Raw genomic sequence first — 12,691 nt, forward strand, 5'->3', positions numbered from 1 at the left:
TTGCTGTAACAGCCAGCGATGCTCACACCCCATGAAAAAAAATACTAACTTCTTGTGATTCATGTACCAGGACACCCAGATCCCTCTCTATCACAGAGTTCTGCAATCTCTCTCCATTTAAGTAGTATATTGTTTTTCTATTCTTCCTGCCAAGGTGGACAAGTTCACATTTTCCCACATTATACCCCACCTGCCAAACTTTTGTCCACTCACTTAACCTATCTATATCCTTTTGCAGACTACTTATGTCCTCCTTACAACTTACTTTCCTACCGATCTTTGTGACATCAGCACACTTAGGAGCCATATATTCAGTCCCTTCATCCAAGTCATTGATCTAGATTGTAAATAGGTGAGACCCCAGCACTGATCCCTGTGGCATTTCTCTAGTTACAGCTTGCCAACCCAAAAATGACTCATTTATTCCCTACTCCCTGCTTCCTGTTAGCTAACCAATTCTCTATCCGTGCTAATATGCTAGCCCCTACATAATGAACTGTAATTTTGCGCAGTAGCCTTTGATGTGGCGCCTTATCAAGTGTCTTTGGAAGTCCAAGTCGACCATATCTGTAGGTTTTTGTGAAAAGAACTGATTGTCCTATTACTTTTTCATGAGCCAGTGCTTATGAAACTAGTTCTACCCTTTCAAGAATTAATGTGTGCAGCAGTTAGACTGAAGAATCCACAATGTTCCTGGATATGGAAGTTTTGTGGGAATGTGAAATTCCATTAGTTGCTTCCTCTCTCTGGCCTGTAACTGACAGGGCAGACAAATTACTTTCTTTAAACCTCTGTGGATGCTGTTCTATGACAAGTTATTAAGAATGGCGCCAATCATCACTCCTTCCTTTAGGAAAGAGTTAGGAGTTCAGGCACCACTGAGATCAGGAACTCAGGGCAGTGTGATGATGGAAATAAACAAAGTGGCTTGAAATTCAACCTTAGAGTGCATAGTAATAAATAAAAGAACAAAGAGAATACATGTCACTTCACTTAAAAAAGCCAATAAATCTATGATATATAATTCTTCAAGTTTTGTTACAACTTGTTTACAACCTTTTTATTAGTGTATTATGGAGGTATATTTTATTCTCACTTTCAAATCGTCATTCTTGGTGACCCATGCCTGCTCTCCACTTTCGTAAATCCAGAGAAAGAAACAGTGTTGAGAGCAGCCCAAAACTGTCCTCTTGTAACTTCATTTAATGAATTTTTTTCATTATAAACATCTTTCCTAACCACTGTATGTCATCTCCTCAGTGAGGCAAAATTCCAGGAAAGTCAAATAGTAGCAAATGAGGATGGCAGGAAAATGTTTTTGTTGTTTCCATTTCCTGCTCATTGGTCATATTATCTCTCCTTTAATGAAATACTAAGAGTGTGGATTTTTTCAGGTACTGGGAGCACACTCCCGGTAATGTGAAACACTCACGGGTCCTTACCACCCTCAATAGCCAACAGCTGGAGCTGAGACCTGCCTTACTTCAATGTCTTATATCCATCCATCTTGATATTGACCCCATGAAATCTACATTAATCTACTCTGGCTCAGATCAATTGACGAGGTGTCAAAAATGATGAACTTCCCTGAAAGAGATTCTCTATACAACAGAATAAAGTAACCTAGTCTACTGCTTGAATTCTTTCCCAGTCCATTTCCTGTTAATTACAACTCCTTCTGTACTGCATGATTCTAAGGTTTGTATATATACATTTATACCGAAGGAAAGTCCCATCTGCTAGGGGAAACTCAAGAAGGTAAAATATAACGGAATAGGCAGAGTTCAATCGTCGTTAAAGAGGTCAAGAACTGGAAGCGGAGGCTGGGGAAGTGAACAAACAGCTGTATGAAATCCCCGAGGCACTAGACATAAATATAAACAGATGTCTTAACAGGCCTTCATATCTCAAATACTGCAATTAAGAAGATGCAGTGTTTGCTGACAAAAGAATGCCAGATGTATTTCTGCACTATATTTAAAGTCCAAATGTCCTTTGAAGGAATGTACCTTTGTTGGCAGAATCTCATATTTTAGTTGTGCATCAGAGCTTCCTGAGGACATAGAAGGTGCCATATAATTACAAGTTATTTCTTTAACTAAACATTAACCCTGTCAATATCTTTCTTAAAATAACATTTATCGTGAATAGTTTAACATAATTGTTGAAGTGGTATCCAAAGAAATTTTACATGAATACTTTAATACGATTGTTACTTAATATTGTGCAGGACAATTTCAGCTCCATAAAGCAGCATTTTTAATATTATCAATGATGATGGAAGCTTAAATCATTAAGCTGCAGCCTTACAATATGTCCCATTCTGAACCATTCTCTTTTGCCAATATTTCTCTTTTAAATATGCTCGCTCCTTGTAAGTTTTTTTCTGTTTTCTGCAACTGATCCTCCTCCTTTGCCTATCTAATCAGAGCCAAGTTTGTGGCACCATGAATCGGCTGTACAGGAGGGGAGGAAGAAGAAAGGAAGAGCTATAGTGATAGGGGATTCATTGGTTAGGGGAATAAACAATCATTTCTGTGGCCTTATAGGTGACTCCAGGATGGTATTTTGCCTCCCTGGTGCCAGGGATAAGGATGTTACAGAGCAGCAAGGCATTGTTCTGGCGGGGCGGGGGGTGGGGGTGGGGGGGGTGGTGATCAGCCAGAGGTCATGGTCCACATTGTTACCAATGACTTAGGTAGGAAGGGAGATGTAGTCCTGCAATCAGAATTTAGGGAGCTAGGTAGAAATGTAGCAAATAGGACCTAAAATGTAGTCATCTCCAAATTACTCCCAGTGCCACGTGCCAGTGAGTACAGAAACAGGAAGATAAGGCAGATGAATATGTGGCTGGAAAGATGGTGCAGGCTTCAGATTCCTGGGACACTAGGACTGGCTTTGGGGAAGATGACACCTCTACAAGCCGGACGAGTTGCACCTGAGCAGAGCCAGGACTGAGTTCCTTGCGGGGCGTTTTGCTAGTGCTGTTGGGAGGGCTTTAAAATAACTCAGCAGGGTGTGGGAACCAGGAGAGAATATTAGAGGAATACCAGGGTACACAAAATACTGGGAGGGACAGATAGCACTAGAATAGAGAATAGTAAGTTAATAGGTAGAGTCGGGGTGAAGGAGAAAGTAACAAAATCTAAATCAGGGTTACTATGCGTGTGTGTGAATGCACGGAGTATAGTAAATAAGATTGGGGAGTTACAGATGCAGATTGCCATGTGGAAATATGATATTGTGGTGATAAGAGACCTGGCTCAAGGAAGAGAAGAACTGGGTGTTAAATATTCCCGGGTACAAGGTGTTCAGAAGAGATAGGAAAGGAAGGAAAGGAGGTGGCGGTATTGGTTAAGGAGAGCATTGCAGTGCTGGAGAAAGAGGATGTCCCAGAGGGTTCAAGGACAGAATCAATTTGGCTAGAGCTAAGGAACAAAAAGCGTGCAATTAAATTGCTCAGTGTAGGCTATAGACCACCAACTAGTGAGAAGGACAGAGAAGAACAAATCTGCAGGGAAATTACAGAGAGATGCAAGCATTATAGATTAGTTAAAATGAGGGACTTTAATTACCCGAATGTAGACTGCGACAGTGGTATTGTAAAGTGTGGAGAGGGGCAAAAGTTCCTTGATTGTGTTCAGAAGAATTTTCTACAGCAGTATATGTTCAGTCCAACAAGAAAAGATTGGACCTGGTTCTTGGAAATGAGGTGGGTCAAGTAGATCAAGTGTCAATGGGAGAACATTTAAGAGACAGTGATCATTGTATTATACATTTTAGGATGATGATAGAAAAGAATGATAGGCAATCTAGAATAAGAATAATTAACTGGACAAGAGCCGAATTCAATGGGGCAAGAACAGAGTTGGGCCAGATAGACTGGAATGAAAGATTGACAGGAAACACTGTAGCTGAACTATGGGCTACCTTCAAAAAAGAATTGGTTCGAGCACAGTCAAAGTATATTCCATCAAAAGGGAAAGGTAGAGCAAACAAATCTAGAGCTCCCTGGAGGAAAACGGATATTGAAATTAAGATAAAGAAGAAAAAGTGTGCATATGGCGTGTGTCAGGTAGAAAATACAATTGAGAACCAAGAGGAACAGAGGGGAGGTGAAAAAGCATATTAGAGAAGCAAAGAGAGATTATGAGAAAAGACTGGCAGCCAACATAAAGGGCAATCCCAAAGTCTGCAATAGATGTATAAATAGTAAAAAGTAATAGTAAAAGCAAAAGGAGGAGTAGGGCCGATTAGGGATCTAAGAGGGAATTCACACATGGACAAATGGGCCATGGCTGAGGTATTAAATTAATACTTTGCATCTGTCTTTACCAAGGGGGTAGATGTTACCCAGGCCATGGTGACAGATGAGGAAACTTTGTCACTAGAAGTGTTCAAAATTGACAGGATGAATTGTTGAATAGACTGTCGGTACTTAAAGTTGACAAGGCACCAGGACTGGATGAGATGCATCCAAGGATATTGAGGGAAGTGAGAGTAGAAATTGCTGGGGCACTGGCTATAATCTTTCAGTCTTCCCTAGACTCAGGGGGTGGTGCCAGAGGACTGGAGAATTGCAAACATTACGCCCTTGTTCAAAAAAGGTTGTAAGGATAAGCCCAGCAATTACTGACCAGTCAGCTTAACTTCAGCGGTAAACAAAATTCTAGAATCAATTATTCAGGATAGAATTAGTAGTCACATGGAAAAATATGGGTTGATAAGGAAGAGCCAGTATGGATTTCTAAAGAGGAAATCATATCTAACTAACTTGCTGGAGTTTTTTGAAGAGGTAACAGAAAAGGTCGATGAGGGTAATGCTGTTGATGTGATGTACATGGACATCCATAGGGCATTTGATACAGTGCCACACAACAGACTTGTGAGAAAAATGATTGCTCATGAAACAAAAGGGACAGTAGCAATGTGGATACAAAATTGGCTGAAAAATAGGAAGCAGAGAGTAGTGATCAATAGATATTTTTCAGGGTGGACGAAGGTTTGTAGTGGAGTTCCCCAGGGGTCGGTATTGAGACCCTTGCTTTTCCTGATGTATATTAATGATCTAGGTCTTGGTATGCAGGGGACAATTTCAAAGCTTGTGCATGATACAAAGCTTGGAAATATTGTTCACTATGAGGAGGATGGTGTGGAACTTCAAGGGGACATAAAAAAGTTAGTGGAGTGGGCAGATAGGAGGCAGATGAAGTTCAATGTGGAGAAGTGTGAGGTGATGCATTTTGATAGGAAGAACATTGATAGACAATATAAAAAAAGGGATGAAATTTTGAAGGGGGTGCAGGAGCAGAAAGACCTGGGTATATGTGCATAGATCATTGAAGGTGGCAGGAATGGTGGAGAGAGCAGTTAATAAAGCATATAGTATCCTGGGCTTTATTAATAGCGGCATAGAGTACAAGAGCAGGGAGGTTATACTGAATTTATATAGGACACTCGTTAGACCTCAGCTGGAATATTGTGTACAGTTCTGGGCGCCACATTATAGGAAGGGTGTGAACACATTGGAGAGAGTGCAGAAGAGGTTTACAAGAATGGTTCCAGGGATGAGAAACTTCAGCTATGAGGATCGATCGGAGAGGTTGGGACTGTTCTCCTTGGAGAGAAGAAGGCTAAGAGAAGATTTGATGGAGATGTTCAAAATCATGAGGGGGCTGGACAGAGTAGATAGGGAGAAGCTGTGCCCACTCATAAAAGGATCAAGAATGAGAGGGCACAGATTTAAAGTGATTTTCAAAAAAAGCAAAAGCAATATGAGAAAAAACTTTTTACACAATGAATGGTTAGTGTCTGGAATGCACTGCCTGGAAGTGTGGTAGAGGCAGATTCAATCGGCTGTGATGCCTTAGGATGTTTCGCTATGTTGAAAGTGCGATATAATTATGCATCATTCTTGTTAATAAAACACACTCTTATGGGATGATTTAAATAACATCAATGGTTAAAAACCCAGCTGACTTGACCCATCAAAGCTATTGAGAGTCAGCCCCTGATGTTGCAGTCATTTCAATAACAGAATTTTGTAAAGGATTGTTCTGAAAAAAAATGTAAAAGCGGGAAATGCTTTCTTGCATTTGAATTGCAGTTGAATTTCTTCTGAACTCCTCTTCATTTTGCCCCATTTTTCTCTAGAAAACCCTGGAAATTTGAGTTTCCTTTGCCAGAGTGGAATTTCTGTTTGACTGTAGAGACAAATGACTGTTCAAATTTCAGTTTCTAAGCTTTAGGACCATACTTGGAGCTGTGGTAGCTCACATTAGGCTGCTAACGTCAGTACTGTTAAAAGGGGTGAACATAGGAATATGGGAATTGTTAAATGAAGAAAGGTCAAGATTCATCAGCGTCGCCTTCTGGTAGTCACATAATTCAATCATAAGGGAGCTGTTGACGAGCATTCAACCTCTATCAATTAGCCTACAACAGACTCAGACATGAGTTGAGGGAAAACCCCAGTGGTAGGGAGCTTTAGGAAGCAAAGGTCTAAAGTCACTTGTTCCCCCTAAGCACGCTGCACTTACCATATGTTCTGTCCCAAATTATGGGGGTTGAGATGGAAAATCCTTCCACCCACATAAAAGCCAACATCATCTGTAACTCCATACTTTCTTCCTGATAGTGTGCAAAGGCAGCCTTTATCCGAAAGGCATGGCTTTGAGCCACCTCAGGATGATTTTTAAAAAAATTGTTTGGAGAATTTCCAGCTTGTCTGAAAATTAAGCCAATTAAAATTAAGGCGCTGTTTCTCCATCCTAACAACTCGGCGAATTTATTCATGAGCCCAGCTCATTGAGCAGCAAACTGCTACAAGATTTGAAATAACTTACTCCTGGAGGGAGGAATTTTTGACTTTTTCTTTAGGTCTCTTCCATTTTTGTTTAAGGCCTTTCCACTTCTTGTTTCATACATTCTACGCCCACATTTTTCCTTCCTGACCTCGTTTTACAGCCTCAGTGAGTTTATTTCCTCCTTGGTGTCGATCATCACAACTCTAATCAGCCATGGGTAACTACGATAATTAATGGACAAGCAATGATGTTGGTTGAGGCCTATCTCTTCCTTTCACACTATCATAAGGATACTTCCTTGTTGCTGGAATCCTACATTAGTTATAGTAACAAGGCAGCCTTCTCTTTCTGTGGGCTGAACATGTCATTGCTGGAAGCACCTACCTCAAACAAATGTTGGTTTTATTTATGTATTAATTTGGCGGGGTGTTGGGGAGATTGTGTTAGCCTGCATACTATCTGCAAATTACACCGATGTGAAAAGGGTGTGTTGCTAGGCAACGATAAATATTCGGAAGGGCATGAAAAGCTGCACCCAGCAGCGTTTGCGGCATCAATGGCTTCCCTAATGGGAATCCCCTACTGGATGTTCTTGGAAAAAAGTGAGGAGACCTAAAGGATAGATTCCACTGATGCCAGTGCTTTAGCAACACAAGGCTCAAAAAATGCTGGCCACTTCTGTCGTGGACAATGCACCCTAACTGTAAGGGTGCCAGTTTGGGTGTATTGCGTTTACCCTGGAAGCATGCAGGATGGGCAGATTGTGGTGTCAAACAGTCTCTAATGCTGACTTAGCACATGATCTGCCATTTTGGACCATGCAGTTATGGTTAACACTGTCTCTTAAGCACTCCTAGCTGAACACGCTATTTAACGGGCTCCAAATGTCAGGTGAGATGCTTCTGAATTTCTCTTGCTGGTGTAGGGTTAGTGGGGTATTTTATTGTTATTGGAGGAGTTTTGCAGACTTTCTTGGATTTACAAGGGAATGGTGCTGGATTTTGACAAGGAGGTCAGAGGAGTTGGAAGACTTGTGAGGACAATCCTACTTTCAGGTGGCTGTGGTTGAGGTTCCTCTTGGGCTACAGCATGACTTAGAGATGGAGCACAGGCAGCAGAGAGGGGAAGCTGTTCGCAGTGAGTAGAGGAGGAGGAGGGTTCTCTGTATACAGCCCAACTCACCAAATATCTTTTGTGAGCACTACTCCCACCTCCACCTCAGCCACATGTTGCAGGAGGCAGGGAGAGGGCGTGTTTATTTGGTGGAGGGGCAACCCAGGAATGATGGAAATTCAGAGGCCCTTCTGAATTTTACAAATTTAATTGTAGCATAGTGGTTATAACACTGGACCAGTAATGCAGTGAGCTGGTCAAATAATCCAGACACACCCTGCCCTTCACGATGCCAAACATGGCAGCCTGGCCCACTTAATTGCAGGAGAGGCCCATGTGTCAGTCGCCTGCCATTAGGAAAACCTTCCGCGATTAAGTCAGGAGTGTGAAGAGGCCCATGTGACAAACTTGCACTCTCGCTGCAGGATGTCATTTAGGTTCATTGATGAGCCAATTGACATCAATTATCCCTGAGCCCACCGGAATTTAGTGACGACTCAGGGAATAAATCGGAGTTGCACGGTTTTCCCGCGCCTCCCAAGGGCTGTGCATCAAAATCTTCAGGGTTTGACAGGGGCCTAGCAGGGGAAGGCCCCTTGATGTCAGGCACCTCGTGTCTGATTGAGGGAACCGCTGGAAGCCACACCCTGCCCTTGCGGCCAATCCGCTATGCTCCTGCGACCCCCTCCTCGTGACACCCACCCCCCCCCTCCCCCTTGCCCTCACTCACCTGAGTCCAGGGATTCAGCGCCGATCCCTGGTGAAGTCGCTGCGGCGCTACCGGCAGCAGCAACTGTTCCCAGTGCTGCCGCCAGCAGTGGTGAGTCGCCGGCCTCTGATTGGCTAGCAGCTCTCGGCGTATGGAATTTTTGCTGCTGATGTCCTAAATTGTGGGGAAGGTCTGACGCTGGCCAGCTAAGTGCGTGAGAGGCACTTAATTTGGTCGGGCCTCCCCCCTTGGAAGCAACGCGGGTTTCTCGCCAGTTCTCCAACTGTGGGCGGTATCCATGTCGGAAACATTAAATCCCACCAAGGCAGCTAGAGGAATTTAATCTCACTTAATTAAATAAATTTGGAGTGAAAAAGCTAGTATTAGTAGGGGTGACCATGAAGCTACTAGGTTGTTGTAACAACCAATTTGGTTCACTAATGTCATTTAGGTCATTACCTGGCCTGGCCTATATGTTACATCAGACCCATGGTGATGTGGTTGACTATTGAATGTCCTCTGAAATGACCTAGCAAGCAGTTCAGTTGTATCTAATGGCTACGAAAAAGTCTAATAAGAATAACGCCAAAAGGACCACCCTGCATTGAGTTAGACATTGAACAGCACAAAGACAGGCAACCCTGTAAAGACCCCCTCACCAACAGCTGGGGACTTCTGTTGGTGCTCATAAAAATAAGGGCAGCTGGCATATGGGAACACCATCGCCTGCAAACTTCCCTCCCAGTCATACACTACCCTGACTTTGAAATATATTGTCATTCCTTCACTGTCGCTGCGTCAAAATCCTGGAACTTTCCTTTCCTGGGGATGTACATAAACCGTACAGACTGTAGCAGTTCAAGAAGATGACTCACCACCATCTTCTCAAGGGCAACAAGGGTTGGGCAATAGATGCTGGTTTTTCCAGCAACACCAGCATTCCATGAATGGATAAAATAAAAAAACCCATTATGATTTTTTTTTTAACTTAAGTGAGTATTACATTTAAGGATGGTCTCTCGAGAAATGTTTACTTGGACGTTCCAAAACCTGCTGGATTGAAAATGGAAGCACTTGCGTTTTACCCGGGTTGGGGTCAGGTTTCACAAATTTGCCAATTTAAACAGCCCCATCCCCTCCTACCTGTCCTGTGGAGGGAATGTTGAAATTAATCCCATTATTGGCCTTAAGGAGAGGTTGTGATTTGAGCAGAGCTTAAAGACATGGTGATTATTGGTCATTCCTTAATTTGAAGGAAGTTTGATATATCAAAATTATTACGCATAAACCTTTTGCTACTTATTCCAGCAGCTTAAACTTGTAAGTCCAGGTCAATTTGTTGAGCTTCTATTACTCAAGGAACAACCTCTCTGGCAGGGTATCCAGCCACTAGGGAGGAAAAAAGAATGTCAGGTAAGGCTTTTCAATCAGCGATTGAAATAATTCCAAACCTTGCTTGCATTTTGGATCAAAGGTTGGATTTTTGGCACTTAATAATTTATGTGCAATTTTTCATCAAAATGTGGCTGTTATGAACATCAATTCACTTGCTAAAACCTGTTGGAAAAACTGCCTGAAGGAGCTGATGCTGAGCTGACAGCCCTTGTGATTCTATTACACAAGAGCCATCTGTTTCAAATTCACCCAAACTCCAGAATAAAGTGTGTGGTTCAGCAACGTAGTCTCAAATTCAATTGGTTGTGAGGTAGGAGAGACAGAATGGGGGCCCCATCCTCCAGGACAGTAACCAATAGTCCCATTTCTTCTGCTTTGTTTGGATCCTTTGACTTTGGGCAATTATAACTGGCTAAGTTTTCAGACATGAGGAAGATAATATTTCCTGCACTGGTCATCAAAGGAATGTCTGTGGGGGCACAACATGGTGTCATACGCCACAAGGATGAAACAACACATAAATAGACATAACACTAACCCCTATGCAAGATGGGCACTTCACTTCTCAGATTTTTCTCAGGCCCCCTTATGTTTTGCAATCCTAGAGTCCATACACGCTCCAAATTTAAACAAAATATTAATCAGTAGTTTGTCATTGTTACTAATGGAAAACAGCTTCATACTTTATACATTCTCAGTGAGCCATATTTAACTTTTTTTTTTCCATTTGATCTCCATTCTGACAGTGAAAACCTCTTAATGGGAACACCCATAGAAAGCACAAAGTTCCTTCTATCCAGCTGTTGTAAGATAAACACTGTAGATGTATGGTGGATGAATTACTGCCTAAGAAAATGTTTCTTTCAAATAAATACCATCATTGAGATGGTGCCTACTCACTGGCATGTACTGTATAACCATGTTTTCTTTACAACTGACTCATAATCAGTGCCATATCCAACATGGAAGCATACAATCAATAATGGAATAATACTAATTAAAGGAGAGCAGCTGGCTTAATTTGGGCCATATTTTAGTAACTTCCATTACCCTTTCCCTTTCTTACACTCTTCCACGGTCACTCAAGTACGCTTTTATTTCACGTTGAGAGTAGAGAAGCAATGGAGAATTTATAGGCAGTAAACAGTCTTTTATATGATACCTTATTCTTTTTGTGGTTATGGATAAATCAGAAGGCGTATGGAAATCTGTTGCAAATTTGAAAATTATTTCAGTTTAATAACATATTCTCCTTTTCACATGCTTCCTGCCTGTTAGATGTCTCTGCTCCCTCCCACCTTTTAAAATATTTTTCACTGCATCTGTGAGATCTGCTCCTTCCATTTATTGGCAGCTGCTCGTTCCCTCTCTCTCTCTCTCTCTCTCTTTCTCTCATATATTCCCATCTGGCATTAGTGTTGCTGCGTCTTGCTGCCCAGAGAGCTAGAAAATCCTACTCCAGAGGTTAACTTTTTACAAGGTTTCCCAGGAATAGTGGAAAATATTGGCTATTTTGGTGCACTGAGCAGACTGGTCACCAAAGTTAAATGAAGGGAAATCTGTTGGATAAAAGAATAGGCAGGCTTGGTCTTTGCCTTTGTTTCAGTGTAACGATGCAATAAGCGGGATACAATCAAGCCTACAGGCATGAGGTCTTAATAGAATCACCCCTTTTGACGCATACAATTCTCCTCATTTCCTTTAACTCTGTGATTGGTTATTGGTTTGTGTACAGCCTTACCTGGTGCAATGCCCTCTTTTCTGTCGTGCTACCCTCAAAAAATTCAAATTTCAGCAAAAACTCAGCAGGTCAGGCAGCATCTGTGGAGAGAGAAGCAGAGTTAAAGTTTCGGTTGAATATGACTCTCCTGCCAGGTCTGCTGAGTTTCTCTAGCATTTTCTGTTTTTATTACAGATTTCCAGCATCTGCAGTATTTTGCTTTTATTTCAAGTTTCAGCCTGTGGCAGATGAGTTTTCAAACTGCGAGGGCCGAATTGTCCCAGGTTTGCACAGAGTGCGGTAGTGGGCGGGTAAAAAGTCGTTTTACCCGCCATGTCGTGCCATATCGTCCCATTCCAGCCTCATTAATTGTGCAGCCACAGGAAACACGCTGTCTCGCTGGCGGGCAGCCTCCGATTTGCCGCCATACTGTTATCTCGCCACTTCCTCACGCAGGGCGCCATATTTAAACTGCAGCCATGCGCACGCTTCTCAACGCTTGCAGCCCAGGTCCACTCCGGTGAAGACATGACCCCAAAAGCAAAGAAAAGTGCAGCCCCCCGATTCAGTGATGCATCCCTGGGACACCTTCTGGACACCATGGAGGCCACCGCGATGTCCTCTAACCCTGTTCTGGTCGCAGGAGGCCCAGCACCCTCATCACTCTGGCTTGGGAGGCAGTGGCAGAGGTGGTCAGTGCCGATGCTGCACACAAGATGTCAGCCATGCTGTGCAGAAAACGGAAGAATGATCTCATCCGTGCCACCAGGGTAAGGCAACCATCCCATCACTCTAAACTCACACACACACAAGGCCATCACACATTCACTGCCATCTCACTCACTGCCAGCTCAAGGGACATCACCACTCACTCTCTCACACACACCCTCACATCTCCATCTGGCCATATCTCCTCTGGAGACTGCATCTTCAGCCCTCACCACCTTG

The sequence above is a fragment of the Cetorhinus maximus genome, chromosome 6 (assembly GCF_964194155.1).
Source record: "Cetorhinus maximus chromosome 6, sCetMax3.hap1.1, whole genome shotgun sequence".
Classification (NCBI taxonomy): domain Eukaryota; kingdom Metazoa; phylum Chordata; class Chondrichthyes; order Lamniformes; family Cetorhinidae; genus Cetorhinus; species Cetorhinus maximus.